Below are 15,963 nucleotides of genomic sequence, written 5' to 3' on the forward strand. Positions count from 1 at the left end.
ACGGCGGGGGATGCGAACCGTTTTCTCTAGACAGAGGATTTCAGCGCGATGCTTGGATAACCAATCCATACCAATGACGACGTCGAAGCTTTCGAGAACGATAGGGAAACGATCGACGCTAAATGTCTGACCAGACAATACTAGTTTGCAATCGTTGATAACATGTGAGGCCTCGATGTTTCTACCATTAGCTAACTCGACGATATGCTTAGAACTTAGCAACGTAGGCAGGTGCTTAAGCTTCTTACTAATACGTAGGGATACATAACTAGCATCGGCTCCAGAATCAAATAATACAGAAACATAGTGATTATCGAGTAGGAACTTACCCGCCACGACGTTGGGGTCATTCCTTGCTTCTCCAGCTCCAATCACAAAAGCCCTTCCTCTTGCACCATTCCCAGCATTGTTGTTTTGATCGTTGTTTCCAGCTCCCTGATTGTTGTTGCGGTTCTGGTTCAGTTCAGGGCAATTCTTCTTAATGTGCCCCTCTGCTCCACACTGGAAACAACCCTTGACGTTCCCATGATGTTGCTGCTGCTGCTGGTTCTGCCCTGCGGGACGTGGACTCCTACAGTCCTTGGCCTCATGCCCCATCTTGTTACATCGCTGACACTGACTTTTCCCACAAGGCCCGCTATGGTGTCGGTTGCACTTGTTGCACTTGGGGTGGTTCCCGCGATAGCCACCCTGTTGTTGAGGGCCCTTGTTGTTGTCAGTTTTCCTTTGCTGGGTTGGGGCCTGAGTGGGGTTAGCATCCTTGCTTTGATTTCCTTCCCACTTACGCTTGTTGTCACTAGAAGTTCCAGCAGTAGCACTGATCCTTTTGGGCAGCTTGCCCTGTTCCACAGCCTGGTCAGTGAGTTTGTGAGCAAGATGAACGACCGGCTGAATGGTATTAAGGTTGGCTGCGGTCATATGGCTTCGGATTTCTGGAGCCAAACCCTTGATGTACAATTCGATTCTTCGATACATAGGTCGAGACATGTTTGGGCAAAGAGCAGCATAGTCGTTGGACTGTTTGGTGTATGCCTCGATCTCTGATCCAACCATCTTGAGCTCATAGTACTCGTTTTCGAGCTTGTGGATGTCATCCCTGTGGCAATACTCTTCCTTAATCATGTCCTTGAAATCTTCCCACGCAGTAGCATTAGCAGTTTCCAATCCAAACATCTGAATTTACGCCTTCCACCAGGAAAGCGCGTTTCCTTCAAGCGTACCAGTAGCAAACTTCACCCAATTTGCAGGGGGACACTCACAGACAGCAAAGACAGCTTCGACTTTCTCAATCCAGTGCAGAAGACCTATGGCACCCTCAGTGCCATTGAAAGGGAGAGGCTTGCAATCCATGAAAGTTTTGAAAGTACAAACATGTGGTTGCGCAGGCGCATGCTGACCTGTCGTGAGAAGCTAAGCGAATAGGTTTAGGGGTGAAAATAAACATCCTAAAATAACGTGTTTACCTCCAGGGTGAGCTGCGAAAGCTGCAGCCACCGTGTTAAGCAGGTTAGTGAATTGAGCCTGAGTCATGTTAATGTTTCCTCTTCCACGTCCGCTCATTGTCTTCATAATCAGAAAACATAGTATGAGTGTGAAGTCGTGATGTAGCGAGAATGAGATAGAAGAGGGAGGTGTATCTATCTAACTAGGCACAATAGTACATATAGCAGAACAGAAAGCATAAAGCAAGCAAGCAAGTAAACACTAGTTTGAGCTATGAGGTCAAATGTGTTGAGTCTTGCACTTGGAGTGTAGTGTCGTCATGAGTCACGGGTTATAGTCTGGTTTTTCTCAAAAAGATTTCCCCTTTTTAAAACCAAGTTCGCTATAACCAATGGCTCTGATACCAATCTGTCACACCCCCAAAATCCACATGCGGAGTACCACCGCTTGGAGGCGTGACTGACCAGGATCCAGCCACCAATTATACTGAGCAATTTAATTAATAACATATGTAATACTCACCAACCACAAGGTTAGCAAATATCATAGTCAAAGTTCAAAAGTTTTAAGTTTAAGTAATAGTTCAGATAAGTAGCGGAAGCATAGACAAAATAGTTTAAAACAAGGTTCTTAGTTCAAGTTTGATTAGAACCCAACACACGGGTTAGACGACCACTACACATCCACAAGCTGCAAGCTCCTGAGTCACTGGGTACCTGCAAAGCATGCAATAGGATATCAACATAATGTTGGCGAGTCCACGAGGTGTCAAGTTTTAGTTTTTGAAAACGTAAGTTGTTTAGATAAAGCATTTATAATCACGTTATGGGGAGCTACCCCATCTGTAAGCTCACTAAATTGTAGATACCGAAACTATTGACGGAAAGTTGTTGTGCCCCGAGTCAATGTCTATCGTCATTGACCAAGATGCAAGGTCTACTAGTTCACTCATGATTCCCCCGGTCACGGTGTGAGGTTGTCAAACCTAATAGCGCTATCAACTAATAACCCGTTTGCCCCCGGCGATTAGTCGGTACTGTAAGCAGGGACTTAGGGTGATAGAGTTTCGTTTAGTCTTGGCTAGTTGTGATTTATAAATAATATACAAACGTATCTCCCCCGGAGATAGTAAGTACCCATTCGGATTTCCCCCGGAAATAATAGTTCAAAAGTATTTTTCCCAAGGTTGGCAGTTTGTTCGTGTCTCTCCTTGGGACGCATGCTTTTAGTGTGTGAACTCACCTTGGGTTGCTCGGTAGATTAGGTTACTTGGTCAAGCACGCTGGTCACCACGTCCTAGCATGGTTACCAGTATAGGTCAGGTTTGGGTACAGAGATGTCACGTATTCTACACATAGCTAACACATAGCATGCATACAGTTACATGTTGAGTTATTGGGCCTGCACTTCTATTTGATCAGTCAACAGTAACAACTAACACAAAGTCCAGTTAAACAGGCAGCCCAAACAAATCATGTTGTGGCCCAATAACTAAAGTAAGCAGCCCAGTCGTGACAAGGTGGTTTCGACTCGAGAACATGAGGTCTCGAGTCGCAACCGAGGGTCTCGAGTTGTAATGGCTGGTCTCGAGTGTTGCAGGCATGACTCGCAAACCCCGGAGATCTCGAGTCCCGTCTCGAGCCGAGACTATGTGATCTCGAGTCGAGACCTTGATGGTCTCGAGTCCCTAAAGTCTGTTTTGAGTTGCTTGGTCTAGGTCTCGAGTCGCAATCACTGCGGTCTCGAGTTGTCACCATGTGGTCTCGAGTCAAAACCAGAGGTCTCGACTCGTTTGCCTGCTGATTCTGGTACCTCTGCTCGCATTGTACTATCCAACAGAATTCTGATTTCATGATATTATGTACTATCCAATGAGGGTTCACAAACATGTTTTCTTGTCTAAACCTTAATCAAAACAGATCAAGTAACAAGTTTTTCAAATATTTTCATGACATTCATGTTGTTCTTTATTAGGGTTTTCATCATAAACATGTTCATACGATTCATCATGAGATTCATCCAAATAGATAACATTCTTCTTGTTCAAAGCATAAGCATACATCCTCATTCTACAATACACATCATGCTACTTGGTCAACAAGAATCATGTAAACATTTATTCTAAACACTATGACACATTTGGCCTATAATATCAACATAAATCGGATGATCATAAACACCCTACACTATCAATCATTCATCATTCAAATATCTTAGCACTTCATTATCATGCAAGAGTTCACATATTTCATCCATCATTTCAATCATTCAAAGCAAATAGCACCATTTTACACATAAACACCTAGTGAATATCTAAAATACTAACCGGTTGTGAAAAGGCACCAAGTCAAGGAAGAAAGTGAGAAATGAAGTGTCCGAGTGATGATGATGAGCTTGACCGAGGCTCCTTGTTGTCGCCGATTGAATCCGAGAGAGAGGGAGAGAGAGAGAGAGAGAGAGAGAGAGAGAGAGAGAAGGAGGTGAGCTTGATTGTTAGGGTTTTAGTGAGAGAGAATGAAGGAGTGTGGGTGTGGGAGTGAGTGTGGGAGAATGATGGAAATGAGGAATGGTTGGCTTGGGCATGGGTTTTATACTCGGTTTAGGTGGTGCACCCTACAGTGGTTCCGAGTGGGCTCAAAGGGGGTTTGCAGCCCAACCGGCCCAACTATGTACTGTTCACTCGAGACCGAGTGGTCTCGAGTCGGATCCTTGTGTTGTTGGGCTGGGTAGGTAGGTTGACAGCCCATAGTGTGCAAGGGAGGGGTCTCGGCTCACTAGTATTTATACACACACACACATATATATGTATATATATATATATATTTATTACATACACGTTGTCAACAACACATAGCATATCAAGATAATTCGCATCTTTCATTTAATAATTCATACGTACACATTGTCACTTCAAGATATATGCTCGGGAAAACCCAGAGTGTCACAGATATTTCCACATATATTCCGGTGGGCCCGGCAGGGAGTACCGTGACGTAGTTGATATCATCATAGACAATAAAACATAATTATGGCACAGAGGAAGGCTTGGAAGTTATTACTATTAGAACCCATAATGTCCAAAGTTCAAACGAAAGAAATACATAAAACTGAGTTTAACAGACTTCTGGCATCTAAGGATTTGCAAGATCCTCTTAATTGACACCAAGTAGCTCTAGCCTAGTTTTCAGAGGTACCTGTCACTTAGTCTTTGGAAAATACATCAGTTTTCACTGGTAAATACAATTAACTGGCTGATTTAAAAAGAGTTTATGAAAATTGGTTTAGGCGCACAAGGCACATAATCATTTATGACTTGGGACAATTTTTATTAAAATCTTGTATACAGATTTACATGTTTGTCATAGAATTGGGGCCGGTTTGGAACCCAGTCATGATTAACCGACTCACCACTTATAAAACCCACAAAGGAGTTATCCCCAACTTGTGGGTAATTTAATATTTGTTAGTGCATTTATGTCTATCGTCTTCGTCAATCCGAGCCGTAGCGAGAAACAGAAGAAAACAAGTCTTTTTAGTGTTGTTTGACCAGTCCACATGAACTAGCAAAGCCATTTTATACGAAGTGACCATTTCATGTGAAGTGACAAAGCCAGTCCATGTGAACTGGCAACATCTATAAATATGAGTCTTAGTGTTAGACTTTAAGACGTTTGGAAATTTGTGACTTGGAGAGCTCTAGTGTTAGAGAGAGAAGCTAGAGAGAGAAAGTGCTCCAAGGTGATTCACGGTTCTTGTATCTTTCTAGATCTATCAAAGAATCACAGTTATAATTACGTCTCGTGTGTTCGGTCACGTTCGTGTACGGATTCCGCACGTCACATGTTCGGTTCCAATCATTTCGAAGTCAAAACCGGTCCTAACAAGTGGTATCAGAGCAGGAGGTCGATTGCATAGATCAAACACACAATTCCGCTCGAGATTTCATCAGATTCAGATCCGAATTCGTCCAGATTTGATCTATTTCTTCATCTTTCTCATTTTCTTCACATTTTTTCAAAACTAAACGAGATTTCACGGTTAAAATGAACTGATTTTCACATATTACAGGCGAAATATTGTTTTAATCAATCCTTGAAAGAATCAGACCTAAAATCGACCTATAACTTGATCAATTTTGACAAAAATCAACCGAAAACTCATCAGTTCGTTCGAGAATGTATCAGTTCGTATGAAGTGGCTAAGTTCGTATGAAATTGACTTCCAGTTCGCATGAACTGGCCAGATGCCACTTCATATGAACTGGCCATATGCCACTTCACATGAACTGGCCATAAGTCACTTTACATGAACTGAAATTTGATAATCTGTTCGACATCAGTATTAGTTCACATGGATTGAACTTTATTTCACCAGTTTGATTTTAGTTAATTGATAAGTGTTTAAACTGATTGTGTTTGTTTGTTGATCCAACGTGAGATTCGAGGAGATAGCATCATGGCTGAAATAAAAGAAAAAACTCGAGAAGAAATTCTGAGTGAGAAAACCGATAGAGAAATATTCATTGTTGGGTGCAGAATGGAGAAAATGCAGGAAGAATATGAAAATGCAGTAAGAAATAAAAGATGGGACAAGAAGCGAGAATGTTATGTCAACAAAGATGGTGAACCTGTTGTTCCCAGGAGTGACATAGTTCACGATGATGTTCTTCTAGTAAAATCATAAGATATGCCATGACATCTGACGGGTGGTCCGTAGGACGACCCTTAAGGCCTTTAAATAGATTAAAATCCCCTACTTTGTCCAGTTATTTGCTTGAATTTGGTAATCACAAGATGTTTGATGTTATAGGAGCTAAAGTGCTTGAAATGCGGGTTTAAGTAATCTTGAATGGTTGTTGGAAGTTGGCATGAACAAGATGAGAAGAAATCAAAGATTTCATGAAGAAATGAAGAAAAGGAAGACTCAGCGCCGTAACCTACGGCTCTGGCCGTAGGCTACGGCTCCCATGTTTGTGAAAAGATCCCTGCCTAGCTCAGATCCCGCACACCATAAAGAACTTTTGTTCGCCGTAAGCTACGGTAAGCGTCGTAGCTTATGGCGATTTGTTGACTGATTTTGACCTACTTGCCGCCGTAAGCTACGGCAGGCGGCGTAGCTTACCGCGTCGACTGTCTTCAATGTGTAACTTATGCATTTAATTGCCATTGGAGGAGGATTTATGATGTCTTATCATGGGTTTTCGGTTACACTTGTCTTGGGAGACGAATTAGGAGCATCTTTGGAGACCTTGAGCTTGAAGAACACTTTGCTAATCATTAGTTTATTGTCTTTGATCTTTATAAACGACAATACTTTTGTTATGAGGTTGATTCGAGCCATGAGTGGCTAAACACTTAGTGATTATCTTGGATTGAAGGTTTGCTTGAGACATTTCATGTTTAATTTCCTAATTTCTAGAATAACAATCTTTATCTTTTTGATTTGTTTGTTATGGTGTGTGATTGTTTGTTAGTAACTTGTTAATTCTTATGTTGAACTAATTAGAAACCATACGTTCTTGGTGCCGTTGGCAATCAAGATATGATGGGTATAGTTAGGCTTGGGTAAGGGTTGGTTGATCATCGGGTAACAACCTCACGTTCTAGGAATCTGAGTACTTAGTTCCCTTTCATCACTTCAAGTAATCACATACGAACTATGTCTATGTAGTTCTTTCTAGTGGAATGATAACATGAATGTCAATGGAAACCGGAAATCTAGGATGATCATTTGTCTCTAATTTGCATACAACCAAAACTTTTCTCTTGCAATTTAATTAGTTAATTTTAGTTTTAAAACCAATCCAATCAAATCAACTCTTGAAATTTACTTTACTTGCAATTAGTTTAATTTTAGTTAAATTAGATAATCTTCCAAATAACACATTTTCCACAAACTCCCTGTGTTCGATACCCACTTACCGCTAGCTAATTAGTTGTATTTGGATTAAATTTGATTGTGACCACAACATCACGTCAAATTTTGGCGCCGTTTCCGGGGAGTAGTGCGCAACGTGGGTTATTTTTGTTCTTTTAAGTTTGTTGTTTTTCTGGTTTACACTAGGTGTGTTAGTGTGCAGGTATTTACAGGTACATGCATACTAGAAGCTCTCACAAGCTATCACCATTGGCATTTGATCCGGAAATTGAGCGAACATTAAGAGGAAACAGAATTTTGCTAAGAGAAAACAAGTTAAGCGGTTCACCAACAACACCAACTACACCAATTACACCACTGAGATATATGGATCCACCACCACCACCCACTACGGGTGAACCTGTACCACCTTTTATACCAACATCCACTCAACCTTCACCAAATACCACCATTCCAAACACTACTACCGAACCTACTTTACTTCATAATGTTACACCAACCAATACCACACAACCCATTACCACACAAGAAGAACCGACCATTATGTTTAACCCTTCAAAAACAATTCCACCACTCACCCATTTCTTCCTAGGTGCAGGTCAATCTTATTCAAACTACACAATAGCACCTAACTCAACCATTGTCCATGCAACTTCTACCTTTAGACCATCGAACCAGTCGGGTTTTCAATACTCCACTCTTCCATTTGGGCAATCTTCGGGTATAGGGGGAGATGGATATGATGAGGGATATGAGGATTTTGAGGGTTATGATGAAGATGGGTATGCTTATGGGGGTGATGGAGATCAAGGAGAGTTTGGTTATGTGCAAGGCCAACCTCAAGGAATGCCAAGTGTTGGTGGAATGCCACAACAACAACAACTCATACCACAACACATTAGGCCGAGGCCACAAGGGCCGCTAGTGCAACGCCCTATACCATTGCAACAAGCTCGTCCACAAAATGTACAACCACAATTCCAAAGGCCAATTCAACACCCACCGATGCCACAACAACAATTTCAACAACCATTTGCACCACAAGGGCATATACCAAGACCAATGGGTCCTGTTCGTCCAAGGGGTCGGTTTGGTGTACCAAGAAGGCATCTTAGAGAACATGTGAGGGGTATTGAAGCGCATTTTAGGCCGGTGATTACTCATAATCCTTCACCGGTGGTTATTCCTCACAACAACCAAGGAAGAACTTTTGAAGTAAGGACAAATTCATTAAAAAGTTTGCCGAAATATAAGTGTCTAGCAACGGAGGAACCTTACTTCCCTTTGGAGGCCTGTGACTTAATTTACAATACTCTTGGGAGTCAAGTTTTTCGGCCGATGATGTCAAGTTAGTCTTGTTTCAATTTTCTTTGGAGGATAAGGCAAAGAAGTGGTTTTACACTTTGCCTTCGGCATCTATTTATACTTGGGCGGAAATGCAACAAATTTTCCTAGATGAATTTTACACCGCCCAAAAGACTAATGATGCTAGGAAGGGGTTGAGGAGTTTTCAACAACAACAAGTCGAAATGTTTCATGAAGCCTTTGAGCGTTTCAACACGATGATCAAGAATTGCCCTCATCATGGAATTGAACTTTGGGAGTTGATGAATGCCTTCCACGAGGGGCTAAGTGCCGAAGATGCGCGTGATTTAATGTCCATTACAAATGGGTCTTTTGGCACAAATTACGAGAATGACAATTGGGAGTTCTTGGAACAAATGGCAATTACATCAAAGAGGAAAGCTCAAGCATCAAGGAGAGCACGATCGGCCGTTACATGAACACAAGTGCATGCGGTTGATGATGGTAATGTTCAAACCTCTAATCAAATTTATGATGTTTGTGCTATTTGCAATGAAATAGGTCGTGCGGCTGAGAATTTCCAAGGAGCGGTAGAAGGGCAATATGAAGAAGTTCATGTGATACAAGGTCAAGGAGGGGGTGGTAGAAACTACAACATGAATTCTAACACTTACCACCCCGGGTTGAGGAATCACCCAAATTTCCGGTATGGGAACTCCTCAAATCAAGCTAACCTGAACTTTCAAGGTAGCCAAGGTAACTTTGGTTTGCGCCAACCTTATAACAATCAAAGTGGATATCGAGGTGGGAACAACCAAGGCTATCAAAGGCAATATCAAATGGGTCAAGAACAAGGGGGTCTTCGGGTGGAAATGAGATGATGGATATGTTGAAGAGCATGCAAGCGGAGATGCAAAAGAGAAATCAAATAGATGACGCTCGTATACAAAAAGATGACGCCCGAGACAAAGCAATTCAAACTTTGACCACCCAAATGGGTCAACTTGCTACTGAAGTGTCGGAATTGAAGAAAAACAAAGGTAAATTACCAAGCGACACTAAGGTAAACCCATCTCATAGTACTTCTAGAGGTAACAATGTTAACATTCACCATGTAAGTGTCTTGAGAAGTGGGAAAGAGTACAAAACCAATCCTTCACCTGATTTGGTTGAGGGGGTGGTTGAAGACATAACGGGTCAAGATAGTGAGGAAGAAAATGAACCAACTATTATTTCTTCTAAAAAACCCAATTTTGAAAAACCCGAAATTAATAAAGAAAAAGAAAAAAAATGAGGGTGAGGGATCAAGTCAAGTACCATTTCCCTCGGCTTTATTAGATCGGGGAAAGAAAAACTTTATTTCAAAACGGGGTCCTCAAAAGGAAGAAATGTGGGAGGTTTTCAAACAAGTTAAAATCAATCTTCCTCTACTTGAAGCAATAAAACAGGTACCCGCTTACGCCAAGTTTTTAAAAGAATTTTGTACCCAAAAGAGGCAACAAAAAGTGCCTAAATTGGTTAACTTGACGGAGCAGGTAAGTGCGGTCTTGAAAGGAGATCTTCCTCCTAAGCTACAAGATCCGGGAACGCTTCTTATAAACATCCAAGTGGGAAATTTTCAAACTGCAAGGGCGTTATTGGATCTTGGAGCCGGAGTAAGTATCTTACCGGGGGGTTATATGACCAGTACAATTTTGGTCCATTGAAACGGGTTGAGACAATGGTGGTTTTAGCCGATTTGTCTCATAAACTCCCTCGGGGTATTGTACGGGATGTGATAGTTAAAGTTGATGAGTTTTATTATCCCGTGGATTTTCTTGTGCTAGATTACTCATCCTCGGACCCAATTCAACAACAAAATGTTATTTTGGGTCGGCCATTTTTGAACACCGCACATGCCGTGATTGATTGTCGATATGGTACGGTCGACATGAAATTCAGTAATAGAAAGATGAGATTAAATGTTTTTACTAACGGTACTAACGTTTATGGTGATGAGTGTTTTCTAGCAGATTTCATAGATGGATATGACCTAAAGGAGTTCGAGGAAGAGATTTTGGGTTCTTGTGTTTGTGATGTGTCTTTGCAGGTTCATGCATGTGCATTTGAGGTGGAAGAAAAGGAGCAAGAAGCTCTTGCGGTGAAGGAAGGAAGACCGCCATGGACCCACCAAACGGACACTTTACCGGTGGGAATTGATTCGGGTACAAAGCCTTCCTTGGAATGTCCACCAAGTGTGGAATTGAAAGAGCTACCAAAGCATTTAAAATACACATTTTTGGGGGAGAATGACACCTTACCGGTGATCATTGCTTCTAATTTGGCGGTAGCTCAAGAGGAGGAATTGATACGGGTGTTCAAGGCTCACAAAGCGGCAATTGGGTGGACGATAGCCGACTTGAAAGGTATTAGTCCATCCATTGTGATGCATAAAATCATTACAAGTGAAGATGCAAAGCCAACCCGTGAAACACAAAGAAGGTTGAACCCAAATTTGAGAGAGGTGGTCAAGAAAGAGGTGATCAAGTGGTTGGATGCGGGGATCATTTATCCCATTTAGGACAGTGCATGGGGAAGTCCGACTCACGTAGTGCCTAAAAAGTCCGGTATCCAGGTAATAAAAGATGAACATTGTGAGCAAGTTGCCACACGCCCGGTCACCGGGTGGCGAGTATGCATTGATTATAGAAAATTAAACGCCGCTACCTCCAAAGACCATTTCCCATTACCCTTTATTGACCAAATAATTGAAAAACTTTCCGGTCAAAAATACTATTGTTTTTTGGATGGGTATTCGGGTTATAACCAAATTGTTATTCACCCGGACGACCAACACAAAACCACGTTTACATGTCCATATGGTACATTTGCTTTTCGGCGAATGCCATTTGGACTATGTAACGCCCCGACCACATTCCAAAGATGTATGATGAGTATATTTTCGGACATGGTCGGGGAATCTCTTGAAGTGTTTATGGATGATTTTTCCATCTTTGGCCCAAGTTTTGACTCTTGTCTCGATGAGTTAGAAAAAGTCTTAAAAAGGCGTGTTGAGACAAACTTGGTGCTAAGTTGGGAAAAGAGCCATTTTATGGTTCAAGAAGGTATTGTGTTGGGGCACGTGATATCGGACCGGCGAATGGAGGTAGACAAAGCAAAAATTCGGGTAATTTCATCTCTACCCCCACCAAAGAATGTTAAGGGGGTGAGATCATTTTTGGGACATGCGGGGTTCTCTAGAAGATTCATTAAGGGTTTTAGTGTAATTACAAAACCTTTATGTAACTTGTTATTGAAAGATGTTCCATTTGATTTTACTGACGAATGATTACAAGCGTTTCATGTGTTGAAGGAACAGTTGGTGAACGCTCCTATCTTGCAACCACTGGATTGGTCGAAGCCGTTTGAGATTATGTGTGATGCTAGCGACACGAACATTGGAGCGGTTTTGGGTCAAAGGGTCGACAAGAAGCCGGTGGTAATCTATTATGCAAGTAAAACTTTGTCCAAGGCGCAACTGAACTACACCACAACCGAGAAAGAATTATTAGCGGTGGTGTATGCCTTGGACAAGTTTAGATCCTACATTTGGGGGAGCAAGGTGATCGTGTATTCGGATCACAGTGTGGTACGGTACTCAATGGAAAAGAAGGATGCAAAGCCCCGGTTGATTCGTTGGGTGCTTTTGTTGCAAGAGTTCGATCTCGAGATTCTGGACAAAAAGGGGTGTGAAAATGTTATAGCGGATCATTTGTCCAAGATCCTATTTGAAGGTGTTGATGACCCGAGTGAAATTAATGAACGGTTTCTCGATGAGCAATTGTTGGCCGTTTCTACTTTTGTTGCACCTTGGTATGCTCACTACGTGAATTATTTGGCCAAGGGTGCAATTCCGAATCATTGGACGAAGAAGAGACGACAACAATTCTTGAGTCAAGTAAAACAATATATATGGGATGAACTGGATTTGTTCAAAATTGGACCCGATCAAGTGATAAGAAGGTGTGTTCCCAAAACTGAAGTTTTAGATATTTTGACCCATGCTCATTCATCGGCATGTGGGGGGCATTTTAGTGGGAACAAGACGGGTTACCGGGTGTTAGCATGTGGGTTTTATTGGCCCACAATTTTCAAGGATTCCTGTGAGTATGCTCGAAATTGCATAAATTGTCAAAGAGTGGGAAGCATTTCGAAGCGGGATGAAATGCCGTTACAACCAATTTTGGTGGTGGAGATATTTGATGTTTGGGGAATAGACTTCATGGGTCCTTTTCCAAACTCAAATGGGTTTTTGTATATATTGGTTGCGGTTGATTACATTTCGAAATGGATTGAAGCTATCGCTACGAGGACCAACGATCATTCCGTTGTATGTAAGTTTGTGCAATCCAATATGTTTGCTCGATTCGGTGTGCCTAGGGTGATAATAAGTGATGGTGGTTCACATTTCAAGAACTTTAATTTTGGGAAATTGTTAAAAAGATACAATGTGAATCACCGTGTTACTACACCGTACCATCTGCAAACAAGTGGACAAGTTGAAGTGTCCAACCGTCAAATTAAAGAGATTCTAATGAAGTCGGTAAGAACGGATAGGAAAGATTGGTCAACCAAACTTGATGATGCGTTGTGGGCTTATCGAACGGCTTACAAAACTCTACTTGATACAACTCCGTACCGAATGGTGTATGGAAAAGGGTGTCATTTGCCTATGGGGTTAGCACATCGGGCATATTGGGTGATTAAAACGGTGAATGCAAACTATGACGAAGCGGGTCGGGTGCGAAAGTTACAATTGAATGAGATTGAGGAAATGCGGGATCAAGCCTACGAGTGTGCATCTGCATACAAAGACGACAAACTGAAGAAAGTTCATGATGCAAAAATAAGGAAAAAGAACTTCGAAGTGGGTCAAAAGGTGTGGTTGTATAATTCAAGGTTGAAGATGTTCGCGGGAAAACCGTATTTGGAAGGTAACGACATCAACAATCTCGAGCTTGACAAAGTGGGTTACATTCTACACCCATTGGATGACGAAGAAACTTAAAAGAGGCCCAGGTTTGGTGTTTGTACATATTTAGTTTAGTTTGTTTCGGTTTGAATATGTTCCGTTTAAAACCGGTGTTCGAAACAAGTGTGGGGAAATTTTTACGAATTTCCCGAACATAGTGTTGAGGAAAACACGGGTTTTTAACGGGGGGTAGGGATAATTTTCATTTTTTCGAAAAAAATTATAAACACATAAAAATTAAAAATTTAGAAAATAAAAAAATAAAAATAAAAAATAATAATAATTTGAGCTGAAAAGTTGAAAAGTGCCAAACCATATGTGCCCATCTATCACCGTAAGCTACGGTATGTGGCGTAGCTTACGACAGGCCTCAAGAGAAAATGAGTCTTACGATGGTTCGCTTCTGTCGTAAGACATCCATTTTTCTCCCAGATGTCGTCGTAACCTACGGCGGGTGCCGTAGGCTACGGCACCAAGCTGAAACGTCGGCGGTTACAACATAAAATAAAAAAACCGAAAATAATGAAATATTAGTAATAATAATACTTTTAATAAAAACCTTTCATTAATACCTAACCACACATCTCCTCCATCGATCCCTACCATAATTTTTCTCTTTCCTTCATCTTCTTCTTCCCCATTAAGGACCTTAAACTCTAAAACCTTCAAACCTCCATATCTCCTTCAATTCTAGACCAAATCAACTGTATTTTGAGGCTATCTTGGCTAAAATTTCATGAATAATCTGATTGTGGGTAAAGAATTGGAAGAAAAGTGCATTTTCTTGGTCGATTTTTGAACCCTAGGTGCCGAAATTTTGGGGGTTTTGTGGGTTTTTGTGTGCACTTGAAGAGTTTGTTATTCTCATCTTCTACAACACTAAGGTATGCAAGTTCAATTCATTTTTTGATGTACATTGAGGTTTGTAAGTTTTCATTATGGTTTTTGCTTGCACACTTGCTTTTATGAGATAGATGATAGGATTTTGTAAACCATTGAATGTTTGGGTATGAATGTATTTGATGTCTAGTGAAAATATTTTGGAAAAATTCTTAATTGTAGAGACATCATGGAGAATTTTTGTTCGAAAGGATGAATTTTTGTTTTTTGTACATTTATACCCATAACATGAAACAAGTGTGGGGAAGATTTTGGTGTTTAACTAACTTGAATTGTTGTGTGGTTGGTTTGTGAATGTGTGCAGGAATGGTGAAGAGAAAAGATAAAGCGGGGTCAAGTTCGTCTAAACAACCTCAAGTGGAAGAGGAGCAACCAAAGAGGAGGAAATTAGCCTGGATTGGTGATCCGGATTCGGAGGAGGATGCACCTCCAAGGGGTCCAAAGCCGGATTGGACATCCGATTCATTACTAGACCAACCTGCGGAATGGAGAGAGGATTTATTTCATGAACAAATGAACAACTTGAAGCAAAGGGCTGAGGCATTTATTTGTGAAAAGGAGATCCGGGAAGCTGATTTTGGGCTGTTCGGGATAACGGCAAATTTAAAGAATTGGGATGGGGGGCAGCTTTGAAGTGTTATGATGGTGAGGTGAAGAAGATGTATGATACTCAGATTCAAGAGTGGATGGCCTCACTCGAATGTCCCCCGTTTAAGGCTCCAAAACAGATGAAGCTCGTTGGATGGTGTAACGGGGTTAAAGTCGAGATGTCTTATGATTCATTGCGCCGAATAGCGAAGTTTGACGACCAACCATCAAATCAATATATCTACCCGAGCCTCAAAGATCTCTATCACGAACCCGACAAGCATCCTCAATGGCAGAATATGCTTGATTACGTTTTCCTTCCGGGTACGACACATGGGAAGTTGTATAGACGGAACTTGAGAATGGAAGCGAAGTTGTTGTTGACATTGTGTATGTACAATGTCATCCCGAGGCGGGGTGACAAGATGGAGGTTCGGTTTCAAGAGGTGCCGATCTTGTATATGATGATGCATGGTTCTCCCAAGGTTCGCTTCCGATTTCTAGTGTTGAACAACATCTGGTTGAGCAGAAATAGTGGAGAAAGAAAAATTGTGCCACATTGCCAGTTGATCACGGCATTGCTAAAGAATCTGGGGCCAGGTTGGGAGTATAAGGAATCAGAGAGGTATCATAAGCTGAAGACAGATGGGAGAAGATGGAGAGTCATCAAAGCAGATGCGAGACCACTACGATCGGGCGAGGCTGATGAGCCCGAAACGACGGATGAAGAAGTTAGTGGTGACGACGATTATCGGGAGGACACGTTTATGGTTAGTGCTCCAATGGGGGGAGCCGGTCCAGGTGGGGTTCAGGGAACATGTGTGCAGTCTGGTTATGTG

The 15,963-nt window shown here is 41.6% G+C and overlaps 1 non-coding gene across 1 annotated transcript; it reads right to left on the minus strand.

Moving 5' to 3' along the window:
- Positions 1–8,805: 8,805 nt before the first annotated feature.
- On the minus strand, positions 8,806–8,911 carry LOC118490876. The gene has a single exon (XR_004890101.1). It is a non-coding gene; the product is annotated as a small nucleolar RNA R71 (small nucleolar RNA).
- Positions 8,912–15,963: the final 7,052 nt, after the last annotated feature.

Source organism: Helianthus annuus, chromosome 3 (assembly GCF_002127325.2).
Source record: "Helianthus annuus cultivar XRQ/B chromosome 3, HanXRQr2.0-SUNRISE, whole genome shotgun sequence".
Lineage (NCBI taxonomy): Eukaryota > Viridiplantae > Streptophyta > Magnoliopsida > Asterales > Asteraceae > Helianthus > Helianthus annuus.